This window comes from Camellia sinensis, chromosome 12 (assembly GCF_055761805.1).
Source record: "Camellia sinensis isolate YWXY chromosome 12, ASM5576180v1, whole genome shotgun sequence".
Lineage (NCBI taxonomy): Eukaryota > Viridiplantae > Streptophyta > Magnoliopsida > Ericales > Theaceae > Camellia > Camellia sinensis.
In genome coordinates, this window is record NC_138972.1 from 98,235,758 (window position 1) to 98,252,197 (window position 16,440).

The 16,440-nt window shown below is 36.3% G+C and overlaps 1 long non-coding RNA gene and 1 pseudogene across 1 annotated transcript; one reads left to right on the forward strand and one right to left on the reverse strand.

The window, feature by feature from the left end:
* Positions 1–370: 370 nt before the first annotated feature.
* LOC145804650 (uncharacterized) lies at positions 371–2,065 on the reverse strand. Its single transcript, XR_014346852.1, has 4 exons — positions 1,795–2,065; positions 1,592–1,665; positions 965–1,131; positions 371–843 (listed from the first exon to the last, which is right to left on the reverse strand). It is a non-coding gene; the product is annotated as an uncharacterized LOC145804650 (long non-coding RNA).
* Positions 2,066–13,839: 11,774 nt separating this feature from the next.
* LOC145788798 (glucan endo-1,3-beta-glucosidase, acidic-like) lies at positions 13,840–16,115 on the forward strand (annotated as a pseudogene).
* The last annotated feature ends 325 nt before the right edge of the window (positions 16,116–16,440 follow it).

Below are 16,440 nucleotides of genomic sequence, written 5' to 3' on the forward strand. Positions count from 1 at the left end.
AAACAAAACAACACCAACAACACCACCATCAATCCAAATCATCAATCGACTAAAAACACAACAATTAGTTACCTTACCCGTATTTTCTCTACCACGTTTGCCTTGTCGCTCTTCACCATCGACAGTTACCTCTGTTTCATGAATCTTCTTCTCCAACACACGTTCCTTTTCCTTTGAATCCTTATCTTTTCGCCCCAAATCTTTTTCAAACTTTGCTGCTACTCTTACTCTTACTCTTATTCTTAGAATCCTTAACTTTGCTGCTACTCTTACTGTTTTCTTTCTCTCCCACTAAACCCCCACTTGATTCAATCTTCTCACCACCACCACCATCGTGCTTTCTACTACTTTTACTCTTCGAATCAACCAAAGCTTTCGACTTTGAAGTCTTATCCCCATCAATCCTTGAACTTTCCACTTTCAGTAATTGAAAAAAGGAACATGATACTTCAAACATAGAGAAACAACCCATGCATTGCTCTCCTATCCTACGTAATAAACTCCCAAGTGTTCATAACTAACCTACCTAACTCTTAAAAAAGACAAAAAGCATTGAATGGAAAAAAAAACGTTCCACTCTGCTCCCCCAAATGATGAGCTAACCAACATAAAACCCACTCCAAAATGTCTGGAAAGTTGTTTCCTCCAAACCATTTGGGTTCAAATATATTGCACCCGAAATTCTTAGTGGCCATAAATTTAAAGTTAGCAGCATGTTCCTAAAATAATACACATGAGAAGCATCTATAAAGAAGTTACACTTACAGGTATTGCCAGGGCAACAGGATCCACTGGAACATTGAAGGGCTCAGCATCATCCATTTTCATAACCATCTTAATGACCTGTGAACACATAAGATGATTCATTAATAAACAAGTAAAAATGTTGTAACCACATTTCAAGCAAAGATTGTGTTTACATAGGTGTCAACAAATATGAAATACATGTATATAAAGGTCGTACCCAATGCATACTGCTCCCATTAGACATCAACAACAGGGCGGTTTTTAATTCTTGCTTTTCGTATTGAGGATCCTGATGAAGCGAGTTTGCTTCTTTTTGATGCGTCCTTCCATTCTGCACCTGTTCTGCATTGCTACCTGGTTCTATACTGGAGGCAACTATTCCACCTATTAGAAATAATTTATAAATTCAGATCTTATAAATTATCAGCAAACCCAAAATAATTTATAGTTTTTTGGGTTATTTATCATTATAAATTATTTCACCTGATTAGAAATAATTATCATAATTATTTCACCTGATTAGAAATAATTATCAGCAAACCCATAATATTTCACTCTGAATCTTCGGTAATCTCTCTCCCGCTTAAGTTTTTTGGGTTATTTAAAATTTTAATCTGAATTTATATGATGATAAATTTATATGATGATAAATTATTTCACCTGATGAGTTTATATGATGATAAATTCAGATCTTGCTGCTGAAAATAATCAGGTGAAATAACCCAAAAAACTCAGATTAAAATAATTTATCATCAGGTGAAATAAATCTTCTGTTACAAACCCATCAAGATCTGATAATCCAATCCACAAAACAGAGAGACAGAGAGAGAGAGAGAGGTTTTACTTTCGGGTATGGCGAGGGTTTTGGAGAGAGAGCTTCTCGTATACCAGAGTGTCGAACAGAGCTTCTCGTATACCCTACAACAACACATTTCAATTTTCTTTTTTTTTTCCCTTACAAAAACCCTTAACAAAAAATCCCAAATTCTACAACAACAACAAAAAACCTAATTCTACAACAACAGATTTCAATTTGTAGTTATATACCTGGTTCGGGTCGGAGACAGAAGAGAGTCCGGCGGGACTGAGCGGCGAGAAGCGAGACTCGATCGTCGGAGAGAGAGACTCGACTCGATCGTCGGATGGAGGGAGGTCGGTCGGTGACAGCCTCGGTCAGGTCGAAGAGAAGGGTTGTAAGGGAAGGAGGAGTGTGGGTATCAAAGGGTTCGAAGGGTCTTCAATGACTGGTGATGAGAGACACTCTGACAGAGAACGTGGGAGAGAGGGAGCTGAAGACGTGGGAGAGAGGGAGAGATAACTCAAACGGGTGGGAAATGTATCTTTGATTCATCTTGGCCGTTGATCTAAACTCAGGATTCATCTTGGCCCTTAAAACCAAATGTATCTCTTATATATTTGGGACATTTTCAAAAAGCTTTCTTCCATATTATATAGATGGTTAAAAATTTTATATACATTCTATATCTAGTTCTTTAATTAATTTTTGTGTTAGTAGACTAAATAAATAAGAAGGCCTTATTTTTGGAGTAAGAATTCCTAACTAGGCTTGCATGATTGTATCTACCTATCAAGAAATTAAGACATCAATAAGTTAGCATTACTGTATAATTTTGATTCCAATATCAAAAGATTGTTTAATTATCTCCTTAAAGGTTATTTCCTACTAATAAATTTATGTTACTTCTTATGAGCAATGTTATACTTTATTATATCTTTTTCGTTGATTGTTGGGCAAAAAAAAAAAAAAAAAAAAAGTAAATTTGAAAACATTTATATTTACTGAATTTATGATCAAAATAATTTGACAGTGACAAATTTAAAATTTTAAACTACTTTGATAGATCCTTGGTTTTAAAAAAATAAGACCAAAACTTGCTTCTTGATTTTTAATTTTTTTTTGTTTTGTTTTGTTTTTATAATATCACACGATAATTATATATTATGAGTATCATGAATAACGCGTACTCAACATTTCATTATGAGAAAAACTAGGGATCATGAAAAAACTTTCATGAAAATGATCATGAAAAATTTATGACCCTTGGATTACCTTAATTAGTATGTGGTGCTTTATTTTAAATGTAATCCAAAGGTCATAAATTTTTCATAATCATTTTTATGAAAGTTTTTTCATGATACCTAGCATTGCTCTTTTATTATTGATATGGAATGAAAGTATCATCATTGTGTTGATTTTTTTAATTTTTTTTCTTGTAAAAATTGCATGGATATCTCACATTGGGACTTGGGGTCACTATTGTCCGCAAAGCTCAGGTGACTGTTGTTGGTTTGTGAAACTTATTTTATGGTCTATTTTGATCATTCAAACGATTTAATTTTTGGAGAACATCAAATAAAATATATTTATAAAAAATTAAATTAATCGGGTGTCGATAACATTTTCATTAAAATACATTTGTGCATTTCATCATGATACATTTGCATAGGCAAATCCAACTAAGACCATTATGGTAAAGAAAAATGCTTGGGAGCACTAATTAGTGCTCCCACTAATTAGGTGGCAGTGGATCCCGCCATTAATGATGTGATGTTTTGGTCTTGGAGTTGTATTTTTTTTTTTTTTTTACTTTTTTAATGCATTAGTGCTATTAGTGGTGATATTTTTAGTGGGATGAATCATCATACATTTGCATAGGCAAATCCAACTAAGACCATTATAGTAAATCGTTGACGTAACCCTAACATATTAATTGAGTGCCTCTATTTATATCATAAAATTATCTCATTACACTTTTTATTTTTTTAAATTTTATTACAATTTTATTCCCATTTAAAATTACTAAGAAATACTCATATCATATCCTAAAAATTATAAATTCTAATTTTTCATTCCATCCACCCTTTCGCCATCATCATTACTGCCACCTCTCCGCCACATCCTTCCCTCTCTCATCACCGTTTTGCCTGACATCATAATTTTTAAAGGGATAGAAAATGAAGGATAAAAGGAGACAAATGATGTGAAATGTGTAAGTAGGTGAATCTAATCGGACAATATTCACTTTTTTATAAGAGGTATGTAGTTCTGATATGCTCAAGATGGTAGACTCACTGAGGTCAGTCAAGTCTTTGTTCGGGTTGTTTTGGAATGCGAGTTGATTTTTTAATTATTTTTTTGTTTGAGATAGATTTTTTAAATTTTTTGACTTTTGTGAAAGAAAAAATAAAATGATTATAATTTGAATGTAATTTTTTATCTTATTAGGATAAAAAGTCCATTTTGTCTTTTTGTGACTAAAATAACTAAAAAACTAAAAAGCTTGGCATGCCAAACAAAGGTTTAATGACATATATAGTCTTGAGTAGGGTTGGTCATAAGGCGGGTTTGTCATTCTTCACTCTTGTCCCCGCGGACAAACTCCGCCCCCGCCCCTGCCCCACCCCTGCTACAGGTGGAATTTTTCAACTCCACTCTCGTCCTCATGGATACTTGAGGATACCCGATACCCACGAATATTCAACCACATTTCAAATAGTCAAAAAAATTGAGAATTATTTAAATTCTTAACATACTAAATAATTTTCCTTGTTTCCATAAATATAAACAGTAAGCCTTTTAGGATTGTTATTTATTTATATTTAAACAAAACCACAGACTTTTAATATTATTTTCTTATATCTAATTATATTATATATATACATATATATTATTAACTATATCGGATTAGGTTTGGATCGAGAGAGGCGATACATGCCTCCGCCCTACCCCCACCCCCGTTGCGGGTCATCAAAACATAATCCACTCTCCCCTCACATAAGTGTTGGGAGAAGTAAAATTCGCCCAATTCAAATAGGTATGGACGGGTCCTGTGGATCGAATTAAAATGACTATCCCTAATCTTGAGGAAATGCAAGCTGGCGGCTGATTCTCCATCCTTTATTTTATTTATTTATTTATTATTTTTAGAGTATAATTTTTTGAAACATAATCCAATCAATCATTATAATCGTTTAAGGTAAATTGCAAAAATAACTTTCAAATTTACTTAAAATACAAATTACTTCTTATACTATTAAAAATTACAAATATTCTTTTTTCAATTTTTTTTATCTGACTGAATTAACAAAAAATATAAAATTCTTAACTACTCTACTATACAACAATACAATTACAAGAATTGTTAATTGAAATATATTTATAATATCATTAAAAATTATTAATTGACTTGACGATTTATTAATAAAAGAGACCATTTGTTATTTGATTAAAAACTTAAAGGGACATGATATGATTTTTAAAATCACATGAGAGAATCCATATTTGAAGTAAATCTCAAAAAGTGTGTTGTAATTTACCTAATTGTTTATTACGATTGTTTTGGGACAAAGAACTTAGGCTATGTTTGATTCCACAAGACTAATAGTGAGGTATTAACAATCCTATGAAATTAGTGTGGTATTCACAATCCCACCTCTATCCCATTACTAATAATCCTATAAATTTGTTGGATTAACTATCCATTGGATTAATAATCCTAAAAAAAATGTCAAAACAAATATAGGATAATTGGGCCCACGGATTAATAATCCTAATCACATACTCTAATCCTTTCAATCAAACATGCCCTTAAAGATTTAACACAAATACCCGTGCAATGCAACAATTATGGGGACCTTACGGGACAAACGGGTTATCTCCTACGATTTTAAAAAATTATTTTCTTATAGTATAATTAACTATTATTTATTTATTTATTTAAAAAAATTAAATGATTGTCCGTTTTTATATTTATAAAAGATGTAATCAAAGTATAAAATTAAAAATTTAAACCGAATAGAACCAAAAAAAAAAAAAAAATTTCTCATAACAATGTACCTTAAAAGTAGCGAAGAAGGTAGATAAATAGAATAGCCAGCAAGTTAATTATTCACATTCATTGAGAAATAAATTGTTGTGGGTTTTAATATTGCTTCTATTATAAATGTTCTTAATTATCTAAAAAAGTATCGATTATAACTCAAATTATCTCACTTTAATAGATAAATTATATTGCAGTTATTATGATTTGTAATTTAATGTGAATATAAGAAAATGTACTTATTTTTATGTGTTAGTATATTGTATATTCATATTGTATATTAATAGTGTTAGTCATCATTGTAGTCCATTATTATGTTTATGCTGCTTTCATAATTGTTGTTCCCTCTCTCTCTCTTTATGCTTTCGGTGCAACGGCACCCAATGTCCCTCTTCCTCTCTATAAAAGAGAGGTGTAAATCTCCTTGTAATTATACAGATATACAACAACTGAACAATTCAGTATTTCTCTCTCTATTCTCTATCACTCTCTCAAATTATTGTTTCATGGTATCAGAGCCCAGTGTTGCATTTCTGGCAATTTTCAATTTTGGTGTTTAGTCCCGTACACAGTGGCATACATCAAACCGCTCGGAATTTCCTCACGATTCCAACGGCACCAAGCCCGTCCTCAGAACACGCTCCACGCGCCCTCACGCGCCACCTTTGTCTTCGGCGCGTCACCACCTCCGTCACCACTCTCACACGCGCCCGCACGCGCCATCTGTTGCACCTTGCTTCCGCCACGCGCCTCCACGCGCCCACACAACCGCGGCTGACGTCAGCCCTACCACTCCCGTACGCCGCGCCTGCTACTGTGCGCCTTTCGTGCGCCGCTTCACTAAAGTGCACCCGCGTGCGCCAAAACGGCTACCGTGCGCCGCGCCTGCGCCTGTCCGCTATCGTGCGCTGCCGCTTCCTGCTAACGTGCTCCTTCTTGCAGCCTGCTAACGTGCGCCGCTGACATCATTGCTGACATCATCTCTGTCCAGCATACCTTTCCTGGCTATTTTCGACCTTCCGGACTCACTGGTACACTCTGTTTTACCTAATTTTGCTCCTACAGGTCTATTCCTCTTGCTTTAAATCCTACTCAACTCGTATTATGGATCGTCCTGATGCCTCCCATCCCATTTCCGTTATTTTGAATGGTTCCAACTATGTTCTGTGGGCCCAAGCCATGTCTTCCTTCCTCAAAGGCAAGAAGCTCTGGCGAATTGTCACCGGGGATGTGACTAAACCGGTTAAAGACAGTGTCACTACTGAAACTACTGCTCATACTGCTACATATGAAGACCAACTTGAGGAATGGGACAGTAAAAATTACCAAATCATTACCTGGTTTCGTAATACATCTATTACCTCTATCAGTCTTCAGTTTGGTCGCTTTCAGCTTGACTCTGTAAATACTCCTGCAAAGGACATATGGAATTTTTTGAAAGAACGATACCAGACTACTGGTCTTGCCCATCAATATCAACTTCAGAACCAACTTCATCGCATGCGCCAAGAATCCACTCAGTCCATTAATGACTTCCTTTCTCAAATGTACTCTGTTTGGGATCAGCTTGCTCTTTCGGAACCAACTTGGCATAACCACGAAGATGCTGTTTTATTTACTATCTATCGCAACCAGCAAAGATTGGTGCACTTTCTCATGGCTCTTACTTCCTCCTTTGAGCCCGTACGTGCCTCTCTGCTTCATCGCCATCCATTGCCCACTCTTGAACAAGCAATTTCGGAGTTGCTCTCAGAGGAGACTCGTCTTGGTACACTTCAAACTCATCATGTGGACTCTGTTCTTGCCACTCCTCCGTCCCGGCCATCATTTACCCAGCGGCCCACTGCTTGCCTCTATTGTCAGAATCGGGGCCTTTCTTCAACCCATCTCCTGGTCAACTGCCCCGTCAGATCCTGCCGCTACTGCAACAAACTTGGTCCTGGTCATCTACAACAGGATTGTTATCGCAATCCTTCCCGATCATCCTCCAACAGCCACTCCTCTCGCGGTGGCTCTTCCCGGGGAAACTTTCATCGTTCCGGGAATCAGTCTCATCACACTGCTGCCGCTGCTTCCGGGAATCAGTCTCATCACACTGATGCTTCTGCCTCTGCGGAGTTCTCTGAGTCACCTGCTCCGTCTACATCTCACTTTTCTCCGACAGATGTAGAGGCCATGCTCAAACAACTTCTCTCCTCATCTGGTACACCTCCTCCTACTGCTTTGTCTGTAATCCCAGGTAACTCTTCTTGGTATTTTGACTCTGCCTGTTGTAATCATATGACCTCCAGTTCTACTGTCTTTTCTTCCTCCTCCTCATCTCCTCCTTTTCCCTCCATTCATACTGCTGATGGTTCCCTCATGTCTGTCCGTCATGTTGGTACTGTTTCCACCTCTTCTTTATCTCTACCTCAAGTTTATCATATCCCTGCTCTCACTTTAAATCTTATTTCCATTGGTCAATTATGTGAACTTGGTCTAACTGTCACATTTTCTGCTACTGATTGTTTGGTACAGGACCCTCAGACGGGGCAGACTATTGGGATCGGCCGTAAGCATGGACGTCTCTATGAACTCATTCACCTTCATGTTCCTACCTCTCCTCAGATCGCTGCTCCTACCTCTACTTCCTCATTATCTCCCTTTCATCTTTGGCATTGTCGCTTAGGGCATATTTCTGTTAATCGCTTAAAGTCTTTGGTTTCTAGTGGACAGTTGGGTCATGTAATTCCCGATCATTTCGATTGTATACCCTGTCAACTTGCTAAACAACCTGCTTTATCATTTAATAAAAGTACTTCTGTTTCCCTTGCACCTTTTGATCTTATACATTCGGATATTTGGGGACCCTCCCCTACTCCTACTATGGGGGGATCTCGTTATTTTGTTGTCTTTATTGATGATTTTTCCCGATTTACTTGGCTTTTTCTCATGAAACATCGGTCTGAACTTAAACACATTTATTATCGCTTTGCCCAAATGGTCCACACCCAATTCTCTAAAGTCATCAAAATTTTTCGCTCTGACAATGCCATGGAATATCGGGATTCAGATTTCCTTTCCTTTCTTCAGCATCATGGTACACTGCCTCATCGTTCTTGTGCTGGCACGTCCCAGCAAAATGGTCGCGCTGAACGGAAACATAGGCATATCCTTGACACTACTCGTGCTCTCCTTCTGTCTTCTTCCTGTCCTGAAAACTTTTGGGGGGAAGCTGCCCTCACTGCTGTTTACACTATCAACTGTGCTCCTACCCCTGTCATCCTTAATCAAACTCCCTTTGAACGTCTGCATGGCACTCCTCCTCCTTACGCCAATCTCCGGGTTTTTGGCTCTGCCTGCTTTGTTCTTCTTCAATCTCATGAACACACCAAACTTGAACCTCGTTCTCGTCTTTGTTGCTTTCTTGGATATGGAATTGAACATAAAGGCTTTCGCTGTTGGGATCCTATCTCTAAACGTCTTCGTATCTCTCGCCATGTCGTTTTCTGGGAACACCAAATGTTTTCCTCGCTCTCCTCATTTCACCTACCCACACTTTCCACTTCTGTACTGTTTACTAATCCTTCCATCGATCTTTTCTCTGCTGATTTTGATACAGGGTCTTCATTCATCGAGACGCCCTTGCTGACTCCTGATTCTGTCCAGCCTGCTCCCTCTGAAGGTCTACCTCTTATTGCCACACCTCCTTCTCCACCGGTTCTTCCTCCCACCGATCCTCCTACGGGTCGACCACGCCGGGTAACTCAACCTCCTCTCCATCTTCGTGATTATATTGTTGGATCTGCTGCCTTCTCTACTTATGAACCTACCTCCTATCGTGAGGCTTGTACTAATCCTCTTTGGCAGCAAGCTATGACTGATGAACTCCAGGCCTTGGACAAAGCTCATACTTGGGATCTTGTTGATCTTCCTCCTGGCAAGACTGCAATTGGCTGCAAATGGGTTTACAAAATCAAAACACATTCTGATGGCTCTATTGAACGCTACAAAGCTCGTCTTGTTGCCAAGGGTTTCAACCAGGAATATGGTATTGATTATGAGGAGACATTCTCTCCTGTTGCTCGACTTACCTCTGTTCGCAGTTTACTTGCCGTTGCTGCTGCTCGCCACTGGGGGCTCTTTCAGATGGATGTCAAAAATGCTTTCCTCAATGGTCATCTTCTTGAGGAGGTCTACATGCAACCTCCACCTGGGTCCACTTTTCAACCTCATCAGGTCTGCAAACTACAGCGTGCTCTCTATGGACTCAAGCAGGCGCCTCGTGCTTGGTTTGCTACGTTCAGTTCTACCATTCATGACTTCGGGTTCACCTCTAGCTCCTATGACTCAGCTCTTTTTATACGATCTACTTCTCATGGTACCACTCTTCTTCTTCTATATGTGGATGATATGATTATCACTGGTAATGATGAAGCTGGTATTCTCCACCTCAAACAGTTTCTCCACCGACAGTTTGAAATGAAGGACCTTGGTACTCTTAACTACTTCTTAGGCCTTGAAGTCTCTCATGACTCTACTGGTTCCTATTTGTCCCAGGCCAAATATACATCCGATCTTCTGGCTCGTGCTGGTCTTAATGATTGCAAAACTACCTCTACTCCAGTTGATCCTCAGATTCGTCTCACTCCTCTCGATGGGACTCTTCTCTCTGATGCTACTCTTTATCGCCAGCTCGTCGGCAGTCTTGTCTACCTCACAGTCACTCGTCCTGACATTGCCTATGCTGTTCACATTGTCAGTCAGTACATGTCGGCTCCCCGCACTCCCCACTATACTGCTCTACTCCGCATCCTTCGCTACCTCAAAGGCACTCTGTTCCATGGCCTTCACTTCTCTGTTTCCTCCTCTCTTGAACTGCGTGCCTTTTCCGATGCTGATTGGGCTGGGGATCCTACGGATCGACGCTCTACCACCGGTTTCTGCTTCTTCTTAGGGGATTCTCTTCTTGCTTGGCGTAGCAAAAAACAATCCCTCACTGCCCGCTCTAGTACCGAAGCTGAATACCGAGCTCTTGCTGATACTACTCAGGAACTTCTCTGGCTTCGCTGGCTCCTTACTGATATGGGTGTTTCTTCCTCTGGTCCTACCCCTCTCTATTGTGACAATCAGAGTGCCATTCAGATTGCTCACAATGATGTTTTTCATGATCGCACCAAACATATTGAGATTGATTGTCACTTCATTCGCCAGCATGTTACCTGTGGTACTGTTCATCTTCTTCCTATTGCTTCAGTCGATCAACCCGCTGATATCTTCACTAAAGCTCATCCTCCTGGCCGCTTTCATGATCTTGTTTCCAAACTCAACTTGGTTGATGCTTTCCCTCCTTGAGTTTGCGGGGGGATGTTAGTATATTGTATATTCATATTGTATATTAATAGTGTTAGTCATCATTGTAGTCCATTATTATGTTTATGCTGCTTTCATAATTGTTGTTCCCTCTCTCTCTCTTTATGCTTTCGGTGCAACGGCACCCAATGTCCCTCTTCCTCTCTATAAAAGAGAGGTGTAAATCTCCTTGTAATTATACAGATATACAACAACTGAACAATTCAGTATTTCTCTCTCTATTCTCTATCACTCTCTCAAATTATTGTTTCATTATGAATATAATGTTATATGTACCAATTGGTATATCAATTAATGTACTAACAGGTGATGTGACATAATTTTAGAGGTTTTGAGTATTTATAATTTATATAATGAGTGGAGTCAGTAATAATGTCATAATATATGTTGGTACACTAATTAATATATTAATTGATATATGTAACACCATAATATTTTTATACCTCATTTTAAAACTTTTTATGCCTCTAAAATCCTGAGTTCCGTGCCGTGCAATTGGGTTTTTCTTGCCCTGTTGACTCGGCTATAGGAACCTTCAAGCCTCGTCAGTTGATTTGGAGAGACAAGGAAAGGTATGGTCTAAAATTAAACATTAAAAATATTTGTACAAAATTTGGAAATATATTTGGAAATATAATAATATGTAATTGAGATTAAAGTCGATGAATCATACATTTTAAATGAATTTGAATTATATATTGAATATTCTAAGTGTTTTTTTACAAATTCTATTTACATAGCATTGCTAGCCTATTTTTGTGGGTTATTTCGATAATTTAAATGGTTCATTTTTTTTATAATAATGTATTCATGCAAAAAAAATAAAAGAAAAAAAGAAAAAGAAGAAAAAGATTAGATATAAAAAGATTAGAAGAAAAGGAAGAAAAATGATGAGCTTATTTAGTATAAAAAGTGGTGGAAAATACGTAGTAATAATAAATGGTGTCAAATGATTCTCGTGTAGTGTTTTTCTGTTAGACTTGTTCTAACTGACCTACCATATTGAAGTTTTACTTTTCAAAGGAGTGCTTTGACAGGGACAACAGTTTGGGTCCTCCAGAGTAGTAGTAATTATTGGCTCTCTATATAAAGTAGGGGAGATTGTAGTGTTTTCTACATCTTCTTCCATTTAAAAAAAAAAAACAATTGAAGTGTGGTTTTAGTTGTTCCTCTCCACTTTCAAAAATGGAACTTTTTCTGGTTTCTGTATTGCTAGTTGTATTGTTTTCACCTACCATTTATATGACAGGTCTCTCTCTCTCTCTTGCACATGTCATACAGAGCATAGTAATGCTAACACTTTGCTATATGAACTATGAAGTGCATAATAAAAATGCCGACTTCATGCACACATATATTATCTTCTATAGGAAAATGTATTATTCTTTCAAAATTTTCATATAAAAACATTCGCTTGCATGATGTGTTAGTAACGGTCATAATTCTAAATCGCGGTATCGGGTAACGTAACGGTGTCGATCGCGGAGTATTGGTATCGGTAATATCGACCGGTACGTATCGGATATTGGGCGTCGCGGCTGTGAAATTTCAAAAATCAACAATCCCTCTAAAACTCAATTTTATACATTTTTTTACTCTTTTAGCCTTAATTTACCACATTTTAATCAAAATTTTGATATATAGAGGCACTTTTGACTCATTTTCAACTAAATGATATGTATGTATTTTAGTCTCAAGCTTTTATTTGGCATATATGTTAAACTTTTAATATAAAATTGATGTGGAAGTATTTTTTTACTTATTTTCAACAATGAAATACTTCCACATGCACAAAAAATTAATAAGAGAAAGAGGGACATGAAAATAAATCATTCGCTTCAGTCATAATCGCATATAAATATTTGAAGAATTATAAATATATATTAAAATATATCTCATTCTCATCCCATACCATAATATAAATAAAAAAATAACCACAGAAAAAAGAAAAAAAAACAAATTATAAAGAAACCGAACACACCTTACAAGCAAAACCATGACTTCTTCAACCAAAAGAAAAAACAGGGCATTATAAATGCTCCTAATAAACAGAGCATGGGATGGGAATGTATCGAAGCTGTATCAGAGCATGGGATTAGAAAAGACAGAGCATTATAAACAGAGCATTTTTGCAGGTGCTTTGCTCGTTCTCAGCCGTATCAGACTGTATCGGAGCTATATCGCTCACGTATCGGATTCAGGCCGATACGTATCGGGAATCGGCCGCTACAGACGCAAAATTCATTCTCACCGGTATACCGATGAGTATCCGACTCAGCACTCCCATTTTTCGGTACGAACCGGCCGGTACAGCACGTACGGGCCGATATTTAGAACCTTGGTAACAGTTCTAAAGGATTTGGCCGAACGGTGAAGACTTGAGAATAAGATTTAAGGTCAAACTCAAATGGGCCATTGAACAGTTATCTGACCGTTAATTTTAGAGTCCGGATATCTAATTATTAATAAGCATCTTAATAGGTTTTTTGTTTTTGTTTTAAAGAGATTAATCTATAATTCTGCTACATCATTTTACATCTAATTTGTATATAATATTTTTGTTTGTACATCATTGATGTCTTGTATATTTTTGTTTAATGACCCATCTTTTAGATTTGTTTGTTTAAGGGCATATTTGTACGCCTTCTTGATCTTGAATATTTGATCCATTCACTCACTCCACATACACATTGGAGCATTTTCTTCTTCTTCTTCTTTTTCAAATAGGATGCTATCGGGTATAATTATCTTAAATTCAGGTGTCTACATTTTTGTTACATATGAAATTTTTCTAAATGGATTCATTCAATATTATAGATATGTATATATTGAAATAGTATGTAAAAAGTAAACAAGACAAATTATATAATAAGCTTATGCCATTTTAACAAAGGAAACAGAGAGTCTGAGTCGATAACCTGAGGTGACCCATTTTTATTCATTCATTAAAACTCAAAAAGCCTAACATTATATTTCATAATTCCAAAAAAAAAAAAAATCACTCCACATCATTTTGTACAAAATTTTTGTATGTTTAGCGTTTTTTCTCACAAAAATGTCACCATTGCAGATGCACAATCCATACGAGTCTGTAATGGACAAAAGGCGACAACTTACCATCGGATCAAGAAGTTGTACAACTCTACCAATCCAACGGCTTTGGAAGGATGAGAATGTATGGTCCAAAGTCATCGACCTTCGAAGCCCTGAGGGGCTCCAACATTGAATTAGTCCTCGACGTCCCCAACTCCGACCTTCTAGCTCTTGGGTTTGATCCTTTGGCCACATCACAATGGGTCCAAAACAATGTTGGAAACTATTTCTCGAGCGTCAAGTTCCAGTACATCGCAGTTGGAAACGAAGTGGATCCCAACAAGGCCAACACTGCTCCATATGTTCAATTTGTCCTTCCCGCCATGAAAAACGTCTACAATGCAATTGCAGCCTTGGGTTTACCGGCAAGCATTTATTTCTAAACTAAAATGCTAGAGGCACGTGAGTGATTTGGTGGAAATTTTGGTAAATCATTTGCGGTTCCTAGCATAATATCATTACTCATTTCTAAATTATGTAGTCTCAATCGTGTAGGGTTTTTTTTTTTTTTTTTTTTTTTGAAATAAAGAAGTTTCCTTGGACTAGAGGGTCAATTTATGTGATGTGGGCCCACTCTGGCTTAATTCGATGATCTGAATCATTTACCTTTTAGTGTCTAGCAAGTTGATCATTATTGTAAAAGAATTTTAACTTGATCATTAGTCACATAATTGAATTGCATTCACTTTACTTGGTTAGAGTTTTCCAAAAATACTTTTCAGAAAATTTTACTTTTTTGTTTTCCGTATTTTTTTTTTTTACTAATTTTTTTTAATATTTTAAGAATTTTTTTTAAATTTTTATACATACCTAACATAAATATACTTAAAAAGTAAAAAATTTGTGAAAAAAACTTTAAAAAATTCACTAAATACCAAAAATATAAAAAAAAATACGAGAATTCAGTATATTTTTTTTTATATTTTTATGTATTTATTATTTTTTTAAAATAAATTTTCACAAATTTTTTACATTTTAGATACATCTAAGTAAGATGCATCTAAAAAAGTAAAAAAAAAAATGTTTAAAATGTTAAAAACATTCACTAAAAATCAAAAAACATGAAAACCAAAAAATTCAGTTTTCAAAAAATTTAATTCAAAAAAGTCAAATCAAACAGACTGACTGGTTTTAAAAAAATGAATGGTATATTTTAAAATCTTATGTAGAGTTTAGTTTTTTAAAATAAATTTGATTCAATTATATAATTATCCATATTTGCTCAACTTAATATAATCATTTACTTGGAGGGTATTAGAAGATGGACAGTTGAGGTTGTATTGGGCCTTTTAGTCCAATACGAGGAGTTGATCCATTTTCTAAAAAATAGTAGTGGTCCACTTTATATCTATAAAACATATTAAAAAGAATTAAATTATATACAAAAAGGAATTAGTTTTTCATAACTAGTATGATCAAATTAGAGAGAAGAGGATACAATTAAAGAAGAAGTAACTAAGTTATTTGATCATATTTATTGAGAAAAATATTATTTAGAATTTTAATGTCAATTATATTAATCGATAGATTATTAATGTAGTTTTATTATTCACATTTTTTGTTGAATAAAACAGGACCAAATCAAGGTCTCAACTGCAACATACTTGGCACTAGTAAGCAACCCATATCCACCATCGCAAGGCTCTTTCGACGGTGGTGTCAAGTCGTTCATGGAACCGATCATTCAATTCCTAGCCGCCAACAAGTCTCCACTGCTAGAAAACATATGCCCTGTTCACTGCCTCAGGTGATCAGTCTGGTTACCAGAACCTTTTTGATGCCTTGTTGGATGCTATGTACTCGGCCGTCGAGAAGGCAGGCGGACCGGGGTGGAGATCGTGGTATCAGAGACCGGGTGGCCGTCTCAAGGTCATGAGGGAACTACAAAGCAGAATGCAGAGACTTAGAATATGATTAAGCATGTGAAGGCAGGGAGTGGGACTCCAAAGAGGCCTGGAAAGGCTATAGAGGTTTACTTGTTTGCTATGTTTGATGAGAACAACAAAACTGGGGAAGAAACAGAGAAATTTTGGGCTTTTCTACCCCAACAAACAGCCTAAGTACCATAATACTTTTAATTAAGATGTGGGTTAATTAATCAGTAAAGCTATTTACCTAGAAAATTTGTTAAGAATTTCTGAGTATGTACTTGTCAGAAATTTTTAAGAATTTTGAAATGATAGAATAAAGGAAGGAGGCCTAGTTTTTTGTGTTGGAATATGAATTCCTAGCTAGCTAGGCTTGTATGAATGGATGTATCTGTCTACCTAGAAAGAGATCAAGAATTACTTAATAGCATTACTAAATAAATTTTAATTCTTATTTCCCTACTTAAAAATAGATTTTTTTTTTATTATTTTAATTCCTACATGAAAGATGTGATCAGACATATAGTTACATAATCAGA